At 40.2% G+C, this 21,677-nt stretch overlaps 1 long non-coding RNA gene across 4 annotated transcripts in view; it reads right to left on the bottom strand.

The window, feature by feature from the left end:
* LOC124081145 (uncharacterized) overlaps positions 1-21,677 on the bottom strand; it is a 121,008-nt gene that overhangs the window by 42,401 nt on the left and 56,930 nt on the right. For 2 of the 4 annotated variants that reach the window (XR_006847965.2, XR_006847966.2), the window contains one exon: positions 2,168-4,613. The exons of the other annotated variants lie outside the window; for them this stretch is intronic. This is a non-coding gene — a long non-coding RNA (uncharacterized LOC124081145). Of the gene's footprint in view, positions 1-2,167; positions 4,614-21,677 lie in introns of those variants that run through there. 4 annotated transcript variants of the gene reach the window in all.

A 21,677-nucleotide genomic window follows, 5' to 3' on the forward strand; every position in this document is an offset into this window, starting at 1 on the left:
CTAGGCATTGTGCTTAGTTTTCACATGGAAACTCTTTCTTGGTCTTTGGCTTTTCTTCAGTCAGATTATTAGTAAGTTCCCTGAGAGTGGAGACCTCGATTTGTTCACTGCTGCACCTCAGTGTCTGGCACATAGCTAGTGCTTGGTGGACACATGAAGGAAAGGTTGCATCTTCAAGAAAAGTTTCCAGGTGCTTTTGTTCTGAGCCAGTGAGGTGTTGGGGAGGCTCGAGGCCCTTCATATACTTCAGAGTGGGGCAAACATAATGCATATTTCTTTTTCAACTCCAGGCCTTATATGGATGACAAATTTCTTCCCTCTACTGTGTTCATCACCTTCTCCTTCTCTAGGGTGGATAGAAGATGAAAAAGGAGAAGGAATGAAGGCCAAGAAGACCTTACCTTGTGATGCATTCATCACAGCATTCAGTTCTCAACAAGAGTCCAACTCACAGCAGAGAAAACTGAGACTTAGAAACGTTAAATTATTGTGGATGCTTTTTGGCAAATTGATATTAAGGCACCTGATTCTAGAGCGGAGCTCTCACCCATTGCACTGGCTGGGAGGACAAGAGTGCCTGATCATGATCTTGATTTTTCCCTATTGTTTGGTTCTCCATGGGGGCCATGTTTAAGACAAGTTCTCTGCCATTTAGGGGAGTATTTAAAAGTGCCAGTGCCAAATATCTTAACAATGAAGTCAAGGCAAGAGACCATATTATTATTTCTTTTTTTCCAGAACTAACGATTCACTATTACTTCCATTTCACTCAGTCTTCAAGGAGTATTGGGCTGTGATGATAATTTGGGCACAAGCTATTGTTTCTCACTGTTTGGCCTATTTACCTCCTTTGAGGTTGTCAGGGAACAAGGGGTCACTAATGACCATGATGCTTTGGTGCTAAGCAAGTTATTGATAGGAAGCAGCAGGAAGGACTAAAATTGCAATAAAAGTCCTCCCACCAAGTTGATTACACTGATGGTTGGCAGTTACTGAAGAAAATAATAAAAAAAGTATATGACCTAAAATGTTTTCAGTATACACATGCATGTAAATTAATATGTAAACACATATATTCATACAAAATGCAAAAAAAAAAATGTAAACTCACTTGCCATTTTTCCATGGCAGGTTAAGACCTTCACTTTAATTCAGGGACAACTGACTGGGGTTTCATATTATCTTTCTGGAATAAATCATATCTGTAGTAAATCATCCATGATTTCTAGTTTGGGGTTTTTTCAAGTGAATGAACAACTTAAAAACAGTTTTCAAGTAAGTTGAGTGCAGAATACTTGTAGATGTGCAGGTACTCCTCCCATTTTGAGTTGTCTTTCTCACATCTTATTTGATGGTGAAACTTTATGGGTCTTTTCAAAGCCCTCAAATTCATCTTTGTAGAGATAATTCTTTTTTTTTCAATGTACATGCTCTGAGTTTACCTATTCATTATTTAATTATACAATTATAATACAAGCACCACTAGTGTGAACAGGAGCAGGGCCAGACAGGCTAATGTGTGGCAAGCTCACAGCCCAGCTGGCAAGGGCAGGAGTAGACAGAGACTGAGAGACTTCTCTATGCCAGGGCCATCATGTGGCAGGTCTTCTAGAGGGAGTGGAGAGCAGAAGAAAGTTTGGAGTCAGCGAAGTGAAGGCCGACAAAGAGAGCTTCTACTTCGTGTATGTCTCAGATATGCCACCACCCTACCCCTCCAGAATTCTGCAACCCATTGAGAATGTGTCCTAGAAACATGTGTTCCCCTCATACATAACTACAGTCCACAGGTCTCCTTCCGGAGTTCTGCCCCCATTCCAGGTCATTGGAAATTAACATTTGACCCATATTCTTTTTTTTTAAAATATTTTTTCCCTTAGTTGTTGATAGATCTTTATTTTATTTATACATGGTGCTGAGAATCGAACCCAGTGCCTCACACATGCAAGGCAAGTGTGCTACCGCTGAGCCCCAGCCCCAGCCCCACAACCCATATTCTTAAGAGACTTTCTGGAAATGAAAAGCCAACTCAGATTTCTCTACTAAGGAATTTACATTTAGGAAACAGAAACTCAATAAATTAATGATAGGTGCTTGAATGGGTGTTTTAATCAGCTTTTTTTTTTTTTTTTTTTTTTGCTGTTGTGACTAAAAGACTTAACCAGAAAAATTGTAGATGAGCAAATGTTTATTTTGGGGGCTCAGGGTTTCAGAGGTCTCTCTCCATAGACAACAGGCTCCATTCCTTGGGGTTTGAGGTGAGGCAGAACATCATGGAGGAAGGGTATGGCAGAGGCAAGCAGCTCACATGATGATCAGAAAGCAGAGAGAGAGAGACAGAGAGAGAGAGAGAGAGAGACTCATTTGCCAGATGCAAAGTATATACCCCAAAGACACCCTCCCAATAACCCACCTCCTCCAGCCACACCCTGCCTGCCTTCAGTTACCACTCAGTAATTCCATGAGGGGATTAAGTCACAAGGGCTCTCATAATTCAATAATTACTCCTCTAAACCTTTGTCTCACACATGAAATTTTGGGGGACACCTCACAGACCCGTAACATTAGGAGAGAAGGTAAGAACAGGTGAATGCTAAACTGTATGATAATTGCATATTAAGAACTTCCAAGAGTGCAGAGAATATAGGTCAGTTAAAATCTTGATTTTTTTTGTCCTTCTCTTTTCTGAACTTGGAAAAGTTCCAAGTTACCTGGCCCCTTGGTTCTTTCTACCCTATTTCAAACTTCATACATTGCACCTGTCTGGCCTTGCCCTTGGCCAGAATGCTGGCTCAGATCCCATTATTCTTTCTGTTGTTCCAACCCTGATTTTGGATTCCAGACCAGTATCTCTCTGCCCTGTCCCCAACACCTTTCACTGGCCTGGAAGTGAGATGTTCTTTTCTTCCCTCATTGTAGCATCTAAGACTGATCCTGCTAAAGTAGCTACTCCTGGGGGTAATTCTAGCCACTAAACTAAGGCTTCTTCCTGATATGAACTGCCTTTTCCCCTGCAATCTCTCTTTATTCTTGCCTGCAGGAACCTTTCCTAGTTACCCAAACTACTTCCTAGGATTTTGCCCTTCTGTCCTTCTTCCAGCCATTATCTCAGGAATTTCAAAACAAGAAATTTTGTTTAGCTGGACTTGGAAGGACAAGTGGGTGTGGTTTGTCAGAGGGGCAGGAGAAATGTACTCTGATTAGGGAAATTGCTAATGGTTTATACTAACTTCATTCTCATTGGATTTTAGACTATGGCCATGTTTTTAGTAAGAATATGATATCATTATGTAGGGGTGAAGAGACATCTGTTTACCATTTTGCCCAGGGACCAATGTGTATTTTTTTTTTTTAGCTACGTCGTGAGAATTTTTAGAGTCAGCACTTAGACCTGATGCTTAAACTCCAACACATAAAAGACCTAAGAAAGACATGGCTCATGTTTCCTGTGGTTGTGGCAAGCTCTGGGATAAATGGATTAGAGAGTATTGGTAGGAATACTTTCCAATAGCAAAAGAGAGCTAGCTGTATTCAACAGAAAACTGACTGAACATAACATCCCAATAGCCACTTTAACACTCCAGGAAGATGAAAAAATATTTACAAATCCTCCGTATCATCTGAGAAAGAATAGTTAATTGCCTCTCTGTTGTATGGTACTCACATGAACTTTCCACATGATTTAAAGTTATTATTTTAAGAGGTAAAAGTTTTCATTGGAAATCATATCAGATTTTCCTGCTTTTTATTAAGCCAAGAATATTAAACCAAATTGATACTCCTAGATGGTTCAGGGTCTCACTAAACATATATTATATATATATTGCTTACCACAATTTCTGCTAATGGGAAGCTCTAGAGTAGCCCTGTTTTGAATCACATGTCTTTCCCAAACCCACTTATAATTGGTGGAATCAAAATGGGCACCTGTCCCAAAAGTAGCCAGTCTACAAGCTGGTCAATGAGTCTTGGCCCGTAGTTTGGCTTCAAAAGTCAAGTTGGACAAATAGGATACTCAGAAATTCAAACCAAACATGGAAAGAGGTAGAGTGTTGTGAGATGGCAGTGTAAGTAAACCATCTGTGATATAAAAGTTGGGATGAAAAGCCCCTGGTGGTATGCAAGTGGGCAAAGTAATGAGGAGCAATAGCCATGGTGGAGCAGGTACACGGTTGACTGAGGGAAGATTGAGGAGCTGATACACAGAGGTGTCAACTCCTTACAGTCAAAAGGGTAGGTACAGGAGGAGGACCCTTGTGTTAATACCATGCACAGGCCCTCAGAGGTCCTGAGGTGTCTGGGGTAAGGCAGCTGATATTGTCCCTATCTGCTGCTCTTCTCTTTGGAGTGATCAAACTTCTTCTTAGTTGTCTTTGGGGTTCCCCGAGTCCCTACTCTTCATTCTTGGGGATCCACTTCTCCAGGCTTCTGGGTCTGGACTGCTTGTTGGCCACCTTCTTCAGCCCTCAGAGGTCTGCATTGCTGGGTGTGCAGTTGTCCAAGGGAACAGTCGGTTTCCTCTTTTCTTCTGTCGTTTTCAAAGTGAGAATCTTCCCAGAGTGAACCACTGCTCACTTCCAGAGGCCTTTGGGGGTATTTTCAGGTTTGCAGCTGTTCTGGAGAATTAGAGGATCCCAGATGTCAGAGAAATACCACTTGGCTATTAATGCAGTATGTTCTTTCTTTCCTTTTTATTTTGGCAGCAAAAGCTTGCCTTTCAAGTCCCTTGCTTATTTTAAAATTAGTTTGCATTCCATGAGCTCAAACTAGTTGAGCTGTGGGGGGCAAATGAGCTAAAATGTTTATTATGCTAAATTTCAGGGAAAAGTCAACCCAAATTAAAAATTGAACTCAGGTAATGAATGAAATAAATATTGTTTGGTAATTAAGAACGTTTTAGTGCTGATTCTAACCCTTCCTAGAAAACACCTGATCGTAGTATAACAAGTAAAATAGAAAAATAATTCAGAGGGAGAATTTTAAACTTTCTAAATGCCAGGTGAGCATTATTAGGAAATCCCTTGCTGTCCATTTTCTTGAGAGACTGGAAAACAGATCTCTGTCTAGTTTTTGGATTGCTGTGTGTCTTTTATGTATGACACGGAGATAGAATTAAGGTTCATGGTTTGACTGGGTAGCATGAGAAAATAAAGTGATCCAATATCTTCAAACGCCAATCACTCTCTTCTTATCATGATTTTAGAAAGCAAGCACAGAGCAAATGTGTTCAAAACACAGCTTTCTACCTTCTTTTTTTCTGCCCCCACATCAGAAAGGAAGAACTGACTCTTCACTTCCCTGGATCTTCTTGTTGGAGACTTATTGTCCTGGAATGCAACAGATTTTGGGACATTTAACATATAAAGAATGCAGGAAGGCATCCCTTCTAGAAAGTCACATGAAAGCAAAGCAAAGAAAGGTTTGGGAGGAGATTGAAGGTATGGAATTTTGTTTCATTCACGTGAAAGGGTCATGGTGAATTTCTGTGCCTCCACACATTCACTCACCTACCCAGACACCCACCCACCCATGCATCCATTCATCCATCGTCTACCCACCAATTCCCCCATTCACCTACCTGTCCATCCATTCATTCATCCATCTATCTATTCACCCATCTAACCCATCTACCCATCCATCATCCACCAACCCATACAGTTATGTGGCTCAGAATTATGATTTACAAGTAAAGTTTGCCATAACATGTTTATTTGAAATAATTTTTTAAAATAGTGGGAAGTCATATCTGAATGTTAATTAACTTGTCAATGAAGACTGCTTTGCCAATTATGTAATATGGTGAATACTGTCCATAACTTCTATGAGCCAAATTTGCAGTTTCAACTTTTTAAAAAATATTTGCAGTATTAAACAATTTCCAATATGGCAGAAATTTCACTCTATTTATTTAAAATAGTGATAAATATACAAATTTAAAAATTTGTGCATGGGAATAGAGTTTTCCATTTATTTACATTGGAGATATAAAAACAAAATAATTGAGCACCATTGCTGTAATGGATGTTTCAGGGAGAGATGATATTTTGTTTGGAGAAGATGGAGAAGTGGGACTAGGGGAGATGATGGGTATGTAGGGCTCATTCTCAAACAATTCCATTTAACTGAGAAAATGTTGAACACTTGCTTTGTGCAGGGCACTAGACAAAGCTCTGTGGGCACACATAGATGAGTAAATGCTGATGATATTAACATGCTCTTCAGCCAGGGTAATTTGTATTAAAAAATATAACATAAATCATTATGGGAGGAAGTTAAGTGGGGTCCCAAAACTGTGAAATCTTGGGAGTGAAACATCTTGGTAAAGAGGGCCGCAGCAACGGTAGGTGGTTTTGTATCAGACTTTGAAAACAGGACCTGGCTTGTGTAATAATGTTCAGGGCAACACTATGCATGTGATTACCCACCAGACCAACCCAAATGCCCCTTTTGATAGAATGGATTGACAAATCATGTGTATTTAAACAACGGGATATTTTACCACAATGAAAGTCAATAAACTCCAATTATAAATTACACAGATGATGTTGAATGCCAAAAATAGCATAAAAGAGTATACTGTGTGTGTGATTCCATTTTTTATGTAAGGCCCAAAACAGGCAAAACAGGTTGTCATGGTTAGAAGTTGGTCAGGGTCATGGTTATACCTGAGGAGGAAGTTGCTGAAAGGATTTGCAGGGGCTTCTGGGTGCTAACTGTGTTGTGTTTCTGGATTTGGAGGTAGTTTACAGGCCTGGGCTCACTTTGTGAAAATTAAAACAGCTGACTACGATTTTTATGCTCTTACCTTTTTTTTTTTAATGTTACACTTTGATAACATTTAAAAATAAACAAAACCCTGCAGGGGTCTGGGGTTAAATTAGTCCAAGGTTGAATGGACTTCCCAGCTGGTCTGAATAACTGGATGGCAAGTGGGAATAAAGATGCCTTGCAGATGGGAGAACATCTTGAATAGAGTTTTGGATTTTGGTTGCCAGTTCAGATTTCTGCTTGTTACAAATTTTACCTGATCAATCAGGTAAAGTCGTTGTCTATCTCTCTTTCTTCCCCCATCACAAGGGTTTTCAAACCTCCGGTTCTTATTCAAATTGTGAAACAGTATACGATTTAGAGCTTATCAGTGGGGTCCTAGGCAAGGCCACATCCACCCTGCACATTGTAGCCTCTCGGCTGCAGGACAGGCGTCCATGCCCCTCACTCTCAGTGGGACCCAGGGATCCAGAGCAGCCAGGAGCTGGCTGGAACTTGGGCAGCCTGATTCAAAATCTCTCCCTCCAAACCGTATGGGAAGGTCTGAGGACCAGTGGACGGTGTGACAAGCCTCTGGGGGCAACTTTTCATATGCCTGGCAGCCCAGGGAAGGAAGGAGAAGCCTTTCTGTGGTTCTCACGGGATGGAGAGCCTGGCACCAGGCAGGGCTGAGGATCCCCTGGCCAGCCCCGTGGGTGTCGCCAGATCTCTGCTGGGTTCTGCTGAGTGAAATCAAAGCCACACAGACTGAATGGACATGCCCCGTCCAGGGGACTCTGGGCGGGTCAGCTGGCTTGGAGACAACAACAGGGCCTCAACGTGACCGTCCCCACATTCTGCAGACTTAAAAGGGAAATCCTTTGGATTCTGACTGGACTCCTGGGGCTCAGCCCTGGCCTGGCCCTGAGGCTACAAAGAGGAATAACATGGAAAGTGCTGTAGGTGGCTCTTCCAAATGATCAGAGATGGCTTCATTTCTGCAAGGATTCCGTAGCCTGAGCTTTCTGCCTTCCGGTTCCCTCCTTTCCTCTGCTGGCTGATGCCCACGCCCTCCCTATTGCTCCTCATTAAACTCATTTCCACGAACCCACTTTTTAAATTTTATTAGTTCCTATTAATTATACAGAGTCATAGGTTTCATTGTGGATTACTTGTATATGCACTGAACATATTTTGATCATTTCCACCCCCATTACCCTCCTTTCCTCCCCTCCCCCGCTCCCCTTCTTCTTCTAATAGTCTTCCTTCTACTTTCACGTTGTCTTTTTTTTCCCCTAGATACCATATTTGAGAGAAAACACGTGATACATCTCTCTCTCAGTCTGGTTTATTTTGCTTAACACAATGATCTCCAGTTCCATTCATTTTCCAGTAAATGACAGGATTTTGGACTTGTTATGGTTGAATAATGCTCCATTGTGTATTTACAGCACATTTTCTTCATCCATTCATCTGTTTTGGAGCACGTAGGCTGATCTCCTAACTTGGCTATTATGAATTGTGCCTCAATAGATATGTGTATTCGGGGTATTTTCATAGTATGCTACTTTCATTCCTTCAGATCTATACCAAGGAGTGGTCTCACTGGATCATATGGTAGTTCTATTTTTAGCTTTTGGAGGAACTTCCATAGTTATTTCCAGTAATTATACTAATTTACGTTCTCAGCAATAGTGTATACATGTTCCTTTTTCCCTACATCCTCCACAGCACTTATTAGTTTTTCTTTTTTTTTGGAGGGGAGGGTACTGGGGATTGAACTCAAGGGCACTTGACTCCTGAGCCGCATCCCCAGCCCTATTTTATATTTTATTTAGAGACCGGGTCTCACTGAGTTGCTTAGTGCCTCGTTTTTGCTGAGGCTGTTTTTCAACTTGAGATCCTCCTGCCTCAGCCTCCCAAGCCGCTGGTTATTATAGGCGTGCACCACCACACCTGGCTAGATTTTTGTATTCTTGATAATAGCCATTCCGATTGAGGTGAGATGGAATTTCAGTGTAATTCTGATTTGCATTTCCTTGATGGCTAAAAGTGTGGAATATGTTTTCTTATAACTATTGGCTGTTTATACTTCTTTTTTTTTTTTGAGAAGGGTCTGTCCAGTTCGTTTGCCCATTTATTGAGGGTTATTCATCTTGGTATTAGGTTTTCTGAGTTCTTTCTATATCCTGGGTATAAATATGTGGTATTCTGGGTATAAACCTCTGTCCACTGATCTATTATTTGCAGTAAGTTCCAGCTCGGTGCTCTTTAACCCCATTATCCCTCAGGGGCTGGCCACCCCTCTGCTGTCGTTTCTGAGAGCCTCTTCTCCTGTTCCTGCTCCACTCCATTCTCTCATGCTCTTCCCTTGCTGTTTAGAATTTCATTTTTTATTTTCTTCCCATCCTTACAAAGGCAGGATGCAGAGGAAGGCCCTTGAGGGCAAGACGACTAGAGCTGGACTGAGGACACAAATGAGCATTTTGGCGTGTGCCTTTGAGCAAAACATAGAGGCTCTTTCTGGTCTTTGGTGTCCTTATCTGTTGATGAGGGTGGGTCACGCATGACAGAAATGGAAAGGTTGTGTGTCGTAGCCAATTTTCTGTCACTCTAAGGAAATACCTGAGCTAGTTAACTTACAAGAGAAAAGGTTTATTCTGGCTCACAGTTTGGGAGATTCCCATTCATGATTGATTGGCCCCATTGTTGGGGGCTTGCTATGGGGTCGCACATCACAGTGGGAGAAGGCAGCAGAGCAAAACTGGTCATCTCATCAACCAGGAAGCAAAAGGGAAAGAGGACTGGCCAGGCTCCCTCTTGGAGGCATGGTTTTAATGACCTCCCACTAGGCTCTGCCTCCTAAAAGTCCAACAGTGCCAACTTGGGCAACTAGCCTTTAACCATGGGCCTTTAACCATCCAAACGGTATCATGGTAAATGTAAACAGAACTCTGCCCAGGCTTCTAAAAACTACTGAACAACAATCTTTATGTCCCCTTTCTCTGTGTCTCTGCATCTTGCCTCTGTCTCTGTGTGTCTCTGTCTTTCTCTCACACACACACCTAGATGCTAAATCAGAACAGGTATGGACCTTGACTTGCTTTTGTACCTCCTTGCCATCAAATAAAATTTTATTGTTTCAAATTTGGTGAAAGGAAGAATCAAAGCTGATTTCCTTTTGCTGCCATGGAGGTCCACATCATTAATTGCTGAATCCTCATAATGATGAGAAAGGCCCATTGTGCTAATTTAAGTCAGACCAAGGGCATAGCCAGATTCAGAGAGATGCAATAGGACAAGGCAAGTCAGAGATTTCTAGAGTTGAGCCTGGCAGGACAAGAACTAGAGTCGCACTAGGGAAGAGCACTGAACTTGAATTTTTGCAGAGTCCACTTGACCTGCTTTCTGCTTGGTGTCTTTAGCTTCTGCTAAATCCTGTGCTCAAAGGGACTTCCTTTTTCTGATTGACTGTAACCAGATTCTCCCTACATTTGCACAAAGGCCCTTACAAATGTGAGCATGTCTCAATTACCCTTACACATCAAGGATGAATTAGGATAAATATTTCTCAAGCTGGGCATGGTTCAATGGTTCTAACTACTCCAGAGGCTGAGGCAAGAGGATCCCTTGAGCCTAAGAGTTTGAGGCCAGGCTGGACAACATAGTGAGTCCACATTAAAAAACAAAAACAAAAACAAAACAACAACAACAAAAAAACACTTTTAGAACAATTCACATGGATATGGGCAAACAGAGTCTCAAGTTTATTCTGGACTCCAGACTAAGGATTAACATTAACCTAAGGGTTAACATTCTATTAGAACATGAAGCACATTGCTTTCTATTAGGAAGGAGAAAAGAATAAATATAGCCTAAGCCTGCTTTGTGCTAGGCACTTGGCATATATTAATTTATTTGATCCTAACCATAAATTTCCAAGGAGATACTTCATTCCCTGTTTATAAATGAAGAAACTTGAAGAGGATCCACAGCAGTTCTATAGATCCATTTCCTGTGATCTCATCAAACCACACCTGTGCCTCCCTCTTTTACCACATTTAAATGCAGATTTCATTCCTTCTGTTCCTGGTACTGTGCTAGTGGTATGGCTATTATAAAAGAATAAGATGTTCCCACTCTTTGGAAAATTCACTGACTTGAAAGAAATTAGAGCTATAGATGAAGCAATTAGAGAATATTTTGCCTATACTTAGGAAGGAGTAAGAAGTGGAGTTAATTTGTAAATAAAACTCAACTGAGTACAAGTAGAACGATGTCAGATGAAGTCTCATCAGGGAATCCATCCTGGAACAGAAGGAGAAGCTTCCTCGGAAGGGGTGACATGAGGTGCTGAAACACAAAGTTGCCAAGGTGTGAAAAAAGCCTGGGTTGGCTGGGGTAGAAATTCAACTGTCTGCAGTGATTGACACCAGTATATATATATCTCCATTTCAGTTGGTGATAAAGAGATTTGATTTTTTTCCTCTAAATTTGATAACTATTATTTGAAATTTTATGTTTTTTAATGTCCTTTTAAAAGGCTGCCTTGCCCATGAAGAGTAGTTCTTTCATTATTATTATTATTATTATTATTATTCCTTGGGGAAGGGCTGGCTCTTCTGTTTTTGGAATTGCCTGTTTCACCCCTCCAAGTATCAACTGCATTCTCCTTCTGTATTTATTTGAATCGGTGCCCATTTTTGATAGGAGTATAAGCATGTCCCCTCTTTCGTCCCTCAGGTGGGTGGCTGTGGGGCAGGTGTTTTCCCAGAGCTTCCACAGTGGAGTTTAATTTCATCACCAGCATGGCGGCAGGGTTGATAATGGAACTTCTATCATTCTCCTTGGGTCCCTTTCTTCCCTCATTTCCCCACTCCCTGAACAGCATTCCCTTTACCTCCCAGAGAAACTGCTTTCTTTCCAATCCTTATCTCTGATTCAGATCTGAAAGAGCCCTAAACTAAGACAAAATACATAAATAGACCTGTGCCCAAAAGACGAAACACAAAGGGGAGTCATACATATTGATGAACAAGTTACATTTTCTATTTGTGGAATCAGTCATGATATTTGTACTGCATGTGGGTTATATTGGTATGATAAATTCAAATTTTCAAATAATTTAAATTTTCCAAATCATTTTAAAAGATGCTTTATGAGAATTTATTTATAAGAATAACTAGTTGTCTGAAAACTTTCAGGATTTCAAATAAAATAGTAAAGCCACTAATAAAGTCCCCTACTCAACAGCCTACTTATTTTCTGCAACCTGTTCTTTTATTTTATACACACACACACACACACACACACACACACACACACACACACACACACATATATATATATATATATATATACATATATATGATATTTAGGATATTTCATTATCCTCAGGATGTTCTTTATATATATATATATATTTTTTCATTTGTAGATGGACACAATACCTTTATTTATTTCTCTTTATGTGGTGCTGAGGATTGAACCCAGGCCTTACACATGCTAGGCGAGCACTGTACCACTGAGCCACAACCCCAGCCCCAGGAACCTACTTTTTGCTAGAGAAGTTTCACTTTGCTCATTGTGGTGAAGCACCCAGCTAAAATGCTTGTCTACTGTAGTTCATCATAGCCTCTTGGTTTTAGGAAAATTGTTGAGTTTTCATTTGACTTCTTTCCTACTGGGTGCTTCACTGGGTGGAAAACAGAGATGGAAACATGTATTCAAACTGGGTGATTTTCAAATCTATCTGCTTATTTATAGTAACTTCCCAAAGAACTGAACTCAAGACTTGCTGCAGATAGTAAGCTCTTTGTCTTATTTTTTTTTAATTGGAGCTTTATGGTTTTACATAGTAGCTGGGTTCATCCTGACCAACTCATAAATGCATAGAAATAAGTTTCGTTTTGTTTTGGTACCAGGGACTGAAACCAGGGGTGCTTAAACACTGAGCCACACCCCCAGACCTTTTTTTGTATTTTATTTAGGGACAGGTTCTTACTAAATTGCTTAGGGCCTTGCTAAATTGCTGAGGCTGGCTTTGAACTTGCTATCCTTCTGCCTCAGCCTCCCAAACCACTAGGATTCCAGGCATGCGTCATCATGCCCAACCAGTTCTTTGTTCTTGAAAAGAGACTGTGTGCTTGTCTGCTGAAGATAGGATGAAGACTTCTTGTCCAGATTTCTGGAAGGCTGGTATTAGAGTATTAGAGACCAGGAAGACCCTGGTCCCAGCTCCCAGCTCATGTTTTTACACCCATGCAAGATTCTCTTCTACTGCCAATTTATTCTGCTGGTATACCTCGTTAACCCTCTACATCTCCCACATCTGAGAATTCAACTGAGGGCAAAAATATTCCCCCCAAGTCTGCATCTGAACTGAACATATGTACATTTTTTTATTGTCATTTCCTCCTAAACAATACAACGTAAGAGCTATTTACAATAGCATTGACATCATATTAGGGACTATGAGTAATCTAGAGATGAATTAAAGTGTATAGGTAGATTTCATAGGTCATAAGCAAATGCCACATCATTTTCTATAAGGGACTTGAGCATCCTTGGACTTTAGTATCCATTGTGGGGGTTGGGGGGGATTGTTTCTTGGAACCAGTTCCACTCTGATACGGAGGAATGACTGCAATTGAATTTCCTCATAGACCATGTGTCAAAAGCTTTTCTCCTTCACATTGGTTTTGCCTTCTTGTCTTGAGTTTCTGACATTTCCTGAGGTTCTCTTTCTCTTTGGTATTTTCCTGAGACTTTTCTAAAAATGGTTGATATCTCAGAGGATTTCATTATCCTTAGGATATTCTAGTGGATACACCTGAACAGAGACCAGGTGTAAATTTTACCTGCATTGCTTCTGGGATAGCCTGGTTGTTGTTTATCCCTTTGGTTTTACTCTAAGCCCCCAAAGGCAGGAGCTGAAGCATCTTTTTCTAATTACCACAAACTAGCACTGAACACATAGTCAGAATCAATAAATACTGGCTAGTTGGTTCACTCATGCAATCAATGACAGTAAATTCAGAATCTGCAGGTCCTTGAAACCTAATTGAAAATTGGAACAAGAAATCCCATGTAGAATGGCATCTCCACCAAGGCTTTCTTGTTTATTCAAATGATTTTGCAACTGTTTAGGGCTGTACAGTTTACAAAGCACTTTCAACTATGAGGCTTATTTCATCCTCACAGTAGACCTCCGAGGTAGGGAAGGCAGGGATTAGATCTCCATTTCACAGTTGAAGAAACCAAGGGGGAGGGATTTGCAGCTAGGATGGGGCTGGTGTATTGTGGAGCCCGAGCCTTTTCAAGTCAATTAATTCCATAAAGATCTTACTACCTAGGGTGCTGCATATAAAATTGGAATTGGACTCAAGGAAAATTTAGTATATATGGAGCATTGCATTCACTCCATTTTATAACCAGCTTTAAAGAAACCCTGCAAGGCGGCAATTTCAGCTTCTTTGGCTTCATGCTTAAGGGCTTAGGTACTGTAGTCAGCCTGCCCGGGCTTCACCACTTATTTTCTGTGAACGGCAGTTTGCCCAACTCTAAAAGAGAGATGATAAGTGGATTCATCTCAGAGGCTCTTTATTAAGATCAAGCCAGGAACTGCATAGCATGGATATAGCACAGCGCCTCCGGAAACACAGGAATCAAGCCGAAGTCCTTCGGGATGTTTTTTTCTTCCCTTTTCTTTTCTTATAAATTATAGCCATTGTTTTTAAAGCTTCATTGATTTAACTCTTTTTAAAACTCTATTGAGATAGTTTACACACAATAAAGTGCACCCCCAGCAACATATCAGTTTTAGTTGTCCCCTGTCCTTACCAGTGCATACTCTTTCCCATCTTCTTTATTTCAGTCATTCTGTCTGGGTGTGTAGATATTTCTCACTGAATTTTTAATTTGTGTTTCCCTCATGATCAATTTTATTGAGCATCTTTTCTTATATTTATTGGCCATTGGCATGTGTTCTTATGTGAAACATACCAATGTCACATAAATCTGCATATTTTTATCAGATACTTACCTTCTTATTTCTTATTATTTTGTACTGGGGATTGAATCCAGGGACGCTTAACCACTGAGCTACATCCCCAGCCCCTTTTATATTTTATTTAGAGACAGTCTCACTGAATTGCTTAGGGCCTCACTAAGTTGCTGGTTTTGAACTCACGATCCTCCTGTCCCAGCCTCCCAAGCCGCATGACAGTCATGTGCCACTGCACCCAGCTGATCTTCTTATTATTGAGTTGTAAAAGTTCTTTAGATATTAGGATCCTTCATCAAATCTATGTATCATGAATAGTTTCTCCCAGTCTGTGACATGTCTTTTCATTTTCTTAATGATATTTTCCAAAGAACACAGAATTTTAATCTTGATGAAATCCAATTTATCAAATTTTTTTCTTATGGTTTGTGGATTGGTGTGTGTGTGTGTGTGTGTGTGTGTGTGTGTCCTAAGAAATCTTTGCTTACTCCAAGATTGTTTAGACTTACTCATGGGTTTTATCTTACAGTTAGATTGTATTAGTCGCTTCTCCGTTACCATAACAAAATATATGAGGTGGTTAATTTAATAAAGCGAAGAGGTTTATTTAGCTCAGCTTTGGAAGTTAAAAGTTCAAGTAGCATATCACAATCTCTTGTAAGGGCCATATGACAGAAGATGGATGGCAATGGCAGGAGGACCTATAGGAGGGAGAATCACATCTTCAGACAGGAAGCACGAGAGAGACTGGGGTCCTACACTCCCACACCTCTCATTGCTCGATCCACTACTTAAAGCTTCTCAGCACCTCCACAGTTTCTTTGGACTTTCTACCTGCACAACTGTGTTTTTGCTAAATATCTTGTGTGTGTGTGTGCGTGTCTCTCTGTGTGTTTATTAGCTTTTTCCTTCTATTGTTTTATTCCATTCTAGGAACATACCTAAGTTTTTATTCATTAACCTGTTGAGGAACATTTGGGTTATTTTTAGATTTGAGGTATTACAAAAACAATGCTATAATGATTATTTTTTAAAAATTCTTTATGCAGACATGCACTTTAATTTCTCAGTGATAAATACTGAGGAATAGAATGATGCCCCATATCATAAGTGTATATTTGCCTTTGTTAGGAAACAAACTATTTTGCAAAGCGACCATAGGGTTTCGCCTTGCCACTAGCAGGGAGCTCAGCATACTTCTTCCCGGGTATGTGCTTTTGGGCCTGCAGGTAATAGACTCTGCCTCATTTGTTGCGTGCTTTAGACATTTCCTTCTTTAACACCTTCCATCTTCTAGATGATCCTTCATGCTGCAAGCCACCTGGCCCCCTCTCAGAGGCTTAAACACGCAAAGTACTTCCTGCCTTCTATCCTCCCTAGGAGCTGCTTCCTCTCTCTGAAGCTCTTCCCTTGGCCCTTCGCAGCCTGTTTCTTTCTTGTTGTTCAGGTCTCAGGATATGTATCACTTCCTCAGTGGTCTTTCCTAGCCATGCTATCTAGGTATGTTCTAGCCTGGCTCCATTACTCTCTATTGTCCCTTTGCTTTGAAGCACTCGTTGTTACTTATAATGATACTTTGTTAGCTTATTTGTTTTTTTTTTCTATTTCTCTGGCCAAACAGCTCAATGAAAGCGGTGCTATATCTACTGCATATTTAAAAGTGTCTAGATTAAGTAGATGTTCAATTAATGTTTGTTAAATGAATGAGTGAGTTCCCCTCTTGGGAAAATTAAGAGGCCTGGCCATATCCTGAGTCCCTGCTCTGCATGTGATTGCCAGACCCTGACCCTGACACCCTTGGTGACCTACTATGCATATTCCTATGTTGAAGGCTCTAAAAGGCCCTGCAAGAAAAAAAAAATGTGTTTAACACAGGACTTCCCCAAAATGTAGCTCATTAAACCCTTTCTTTGTGACTTACTTACTTATCATTAGTGTTCATTAGAGTTCTTAGTGAAGGAATATTAGACAAATTCATAGCTACATCCCAACTCAGTTAAGCACAGAATTGAGTACACGGAATCACGGTTGTTACAATTAACTTAAGAAGATGTCTTCAAAACCCAGCTTGAGAAAAATGCCATGGAGTCTTGTCTCTGGGATTTCTGGGAATACTTGGGGAATACTTTAAATGTAACTCTTTTGCTATTCCTACTCCCTGCTTGGTCTTACTCGTGGCGTATAATTTTACCAAGGAGAATGGGAGCTGTACACATCACAGTAGGACTCCGGGGGAGTCAGTATCGGGATGCACATGTGACACTTTAACTTAGTCTAAAGAAAATGATCAAGGGGCTGGGGATGTAGCTCAGTTGGTAGAGTACAAGGCCCTGAGTTCAATCCTCAGCACCACCACCAAAAAAAAAAAGAAAGAAAAGAAAATGTTCAACTTTCAGCTTAAAACATTCAGGTGATGTGTACCATAGGCCTTCTTCCTCCTCCTTGGCCTCCAGTTCTATGCTCAAATCCACAGCTAAACCTTATGATCCTTTACTGTTGGCATTAATAATCACTGGGGGGCTGGAGTCCTAGCTGTGGTTGATGCTTCTCTCCTCCTTGTTTCTATTTCTTTCTACCTCTTCTCCCTTCACTTCCTCCCCAGAAAGATGAGGAAAATCCGCTGAAGGTGGGCTATCTTTTGTGCACCCTTGATTAACCAATAAGTTCTTGCTTATTGGTGCAGTTCCCCTGTTCCATGTCTCCCTCAGAACAAACTTCAACTCATCTAATCAGCTGATCAAAATGTCTTGAGTTGATTTGAATAAGATTTTTCAACACAAGTAAAAAGTTGCTGAATAAAAGCTCAATGGGATTATAAAATAGGAAATTAGTATTGTCAAGTTTTTTCTAGTCTACATCTGTTTAGTAGATGCAGGACTACTAAAATTGGTTACTTCTTCTTGTGTGAGCACATTTTCCTCTGATCGTTAAGCACAGTTTAGTGGCTATTTTAAAGTCCTTGTGTGCCAGTTTTATCTGGGATATTTCAGGGTTGATTTCCCTTGATTGTTTTTTTTCTCTTGACTGTGACTCACATTTTCTTGTTTCTTCATGTGTCTAATAATTTTTTATTGTTGCCTCGATACTATGGGAAACACATAGAGATACTTGGTTCTGTTATGTTCCTCCAAAGAATATTGATTTTTTTTTTTAAGCAGCAGAAGTAAAGTCTTAAACATCAGCTCTGGCTTTCGCTGTATTGGGGTTGCTTAGAGTCTGACCAGACAAGGATGATTCAGCCAGAATATGAGCAGAGATCACAAGCAGATTTTGGGACTCTCTTCTCTAACTCTGTCCACTTTGGAATTCCTCCCCCCACGCACACACACTTTTCATTTGCTGTGATTGTCCTGATTCCTGCCCCTGGTTCTTCAAGCCACAGGATTACAGGTTTCTGTGTCCTGTGAAGCATGGACTAGGTCTATCTTCCAACTATAAACTATAGAACAAAAAATGGCAAACTCATCCAATGCCATTCCCATCTTCTAGATTTCAAACTCTCTCAATACCCTCCTGCTTTTACTGACCCTCTAATACTTTCAAGTAGTAGTTTTAAAATATTAATGCTATTTGTAGTAAGCATTCCTCATCCATAACCAGAGATGGATCTTGTCCTTATGGGAGATGTCCACCTTCTACAATCTCAAGAAGATTTTAAAAAGACACATGGTTTTAGATTTCTCTCAGATCAACACAATGACTTGTAAAAATGCATGTGTAAGTGTCTTTAGAATTGTTCTTCATATTTTTGTTATTACTAGTTTATTATTATTTTTCGGCACTGGAGATTGAAATGAGAGGTGCTTAACCACTGAACCACATCCCTTTACTGTTTTTTTGTTTTTAGACAGCATCTCACAAAGTGGCCTAGGCGGGCCTCAAACTTTCGCTCCTCCTTCCTCAGCCTTCTGAGTTGCTGGGATTATAGGCGTTGGCCACCACACCCCACTTTGCTGTCATTTTAAAAGACTACCTTATTTACAAGCTGATTTTCCCTTAGAGGCCACTGCAAGCCTCCCTGCTTGCTTGCCAGAAGATTGCTGACAGATCTTCCCCCAGGCTGGGCTGGACTTCCAGAGCAGTGGTCCTTCAGAAATGTGGTCCCAGACGCAAAAGCAGATCGAAGTCAGTGACTGCCCAGCTCCCCCAGGAGGCCTGCTGTGCACATTTTCACAACCTGGTTGTTGGTTCACACTGGTGACAGAGGCATCCAAACTCATTCCAAGAGGCAAGAATCCAGGACAGCTCTTTTGCCGGCAGAATACTAACAGCCACTTTGGACACCAGAGAAGGAAAGACAGATAAAGGCCAACAGAGCCGCTGTGAGAGCAGCTTCTCAGAACCCTGCCTGCAACTTTGCAACTGGGGTTATGCGCAACATTATCATACTGGAGAGAACCCACTCACTATGCCCTTTTGGTGTCTTGGCACTTGCACTGAAGAGGTGATACCTCCTTCTCTCAACCTCATTTCCATCTGCTTCTGTAAGGTATTATTAGGTTCAGCAAATACACCAAGGGATTGAGTCTTGGTCCATTTTCTGTTGTTGTAACAAAATATTTAAGGCTGTGTACTTTGTCAGGAAGAGGTTTATTTAGTAAAGTAGCGGGCACGGGCACCCAAGGCAGATTCCTGGAGCCGCCCTATTCCTAGAGCAGGGTCCATATACGACTCAATCAATCCAGCATCATAGCAATTATATACAGCTTAACTCAAATCATCATCTCAATGGTTCCCTGGTGTCACCTTTCAACCATTCCCTCTGGCAATATGCCAGGTGTGTTCTGACTCGGCTGTGGCTCTCAACAAAAAAAATATGGTAAAATGTATCAATAATTTTTGTGATACTATTTAGCACACATTGGGTTGAATAAAGTATATGTCTGAAATTAATTTCATCCTAATGTGTCTACTAAAATTTTAAACTCACACATGTGACCATGTTGCCTTCCTTTTAGATAGCACTGGTTTAGATGACCCTATTGTCACTAGGTGTTTGGAAGCACCTAGTATTAAGTAGGAGGCTTCAGTGTTCAAGGAGCAGAAACACTCAGAGTGGTGTAAGTTTAAAAAACAAAAAAGTGTCATCTTGCAGAGCTGCAGTCTGAGGCTTGGAATTGCTGGGTCATTAACTCAGCATGTCAATGACATCTTACTGGCTCCCACTCTGCTCTCATCTGGCTCAGGTTGAGGTCAGTACACACCTATAAAGTTCCAGGAGTCACATCCAGACATTTTTAATACCCAGAGGAAACCAAAGGAGGGTGTCTTTTCTTATCTGTTGTTAGGCATGAAGACATCTTTCTAAAACTCGCCCCAGCCACCTCTCACTATCCCCTTTCCATGTGCCTCCTCAGGTGTCTTGCTCAGTAGGACATCTGAGACTTAAAATAATTCCATTTTGTCTCAGCAGAGGGCATCACATCCTTCTAGGAATGTGATGAGCCCTAAGCAACATGAGACAATAGAAGACCAGGGACCTATGGAAAGAGCTCATGAGAACAGTCTCTTAAGTCTAAAAGGACTGAATGAAGTTCTGTCATTATCCAACTAAAGTCCTCATTTTCTATGTGAATTGAGGCCCAGAAAACTGCTCAGAATTCCATGGTTAGCTGATGACTAAACCAGGGCTGAAATTCAGGCCTCCGACCCTATACCCAGTGTGTCTCCTAATATTCCCCTGCAGCTGGTGAATGAGCATTTATTAAGAAATAGTAAGATTAGTCCATTTACATTTAATGTAATTACTGATATATTCAGGTTTTAGTCTATTATCCAATTTGATGATTCTGGTATGTTCTACCTCTTCTAGGATTCTTTTTTTCCCTTCTTTTTTGACTTCTTACTGATAGGCGAAGAATTGTTAATCATTAATTTCTTCTTTACTATTTTGGAAGATTTATTTATTTTGGAAAGTCATCAATTGTTCCAGTGGCTGACCTAAAAATTATTATTTTTATTTGACACTTATTATTTTCTCCTTAGTCTTGCATTAACTTATCCAAACACAATATAAATATTGATCTTTATTTCTGGCCTATGTAATTCAGAAACATTAAGGTCTTTTAACCCTATTCACCCACATCTCAACTAATTTGCTATTGTAACAATTTAAATTTCTATACCAGGTTTAAATTCCACCAGATTCCATAAGACACTTTTGTTTATTTATTTCTTCTTACATTGCAGACTTTCTATCTACATCATTTTATTTCTCCTTTAAATAAAAAAAGTTTTAGAATTTCCCAAACTCCCTCATTTAAGATTTTTTTCTCTTTATATATATTTTCTGGGACTTTTTTTTTTTTTGCTGCCTTCTGACTTTAACTGTTGATTTTTAAAACTCTGCTGTCAACTTTACTTATCTGAAAGTAACATGTCCTTTTCTCTATGGCTGATTTTAATATATAATATATGTATATATATATGCATATATGTATTTGTACATATATATACACAGAGTTCTGCTTCTTTGGTTTTTCTACGGTTTTGTTATGACATATCTGGGAGTACTCTTCTCTAAATTTATGTTGGGTAGAGTCTACTAGACATCTTGAATCTATGGATTTATATCTTTTATTAGTTTTGAATAGTCAGCTATATCTTAAAGCATTACTTTATAGTTTGCGACTAATAATTTCAGTAGACATTATCTGCAGTGCTTATGGATCTGTTTTTGCTGTCTGTTGTTTCTGTGGGTGCTTGATCAATTTGTTTTGTTTCCATGTATAACTGGTTGTTTTTGACACTGTGTTGAACATTGTGTTTTAAAAATTACTTGTGAGAATAGTTTGAAGCCCAGCATGATAGCATCCTCTTTCAAAGGGGATTTTCATTTGCCTCAGCCAGAAGCCTAAGGCACCTCTAGTCTACAACCATCTTTAACCAAGTTCAAGTTTTGCGGTTCCCTTGACCACCCAGATGTTAT

The sequence above is a fragment of the Marmota monax genome, unplaced genomic scaffold (genome assembly GCF_021218885.2).
Source record: "Marmota monax isolate L192 unplaced genomic scaffold, Marmota_monax_Labrador192_F-V1.1 WCK01_AAM20220418_F8-fsc00018, whole genome shotgun sequence".
NCBI lineage: Eukaryota > Metazoa > Chordata > Mammalia > Rodentia > Sciuridae > Marmota > Marmota monax.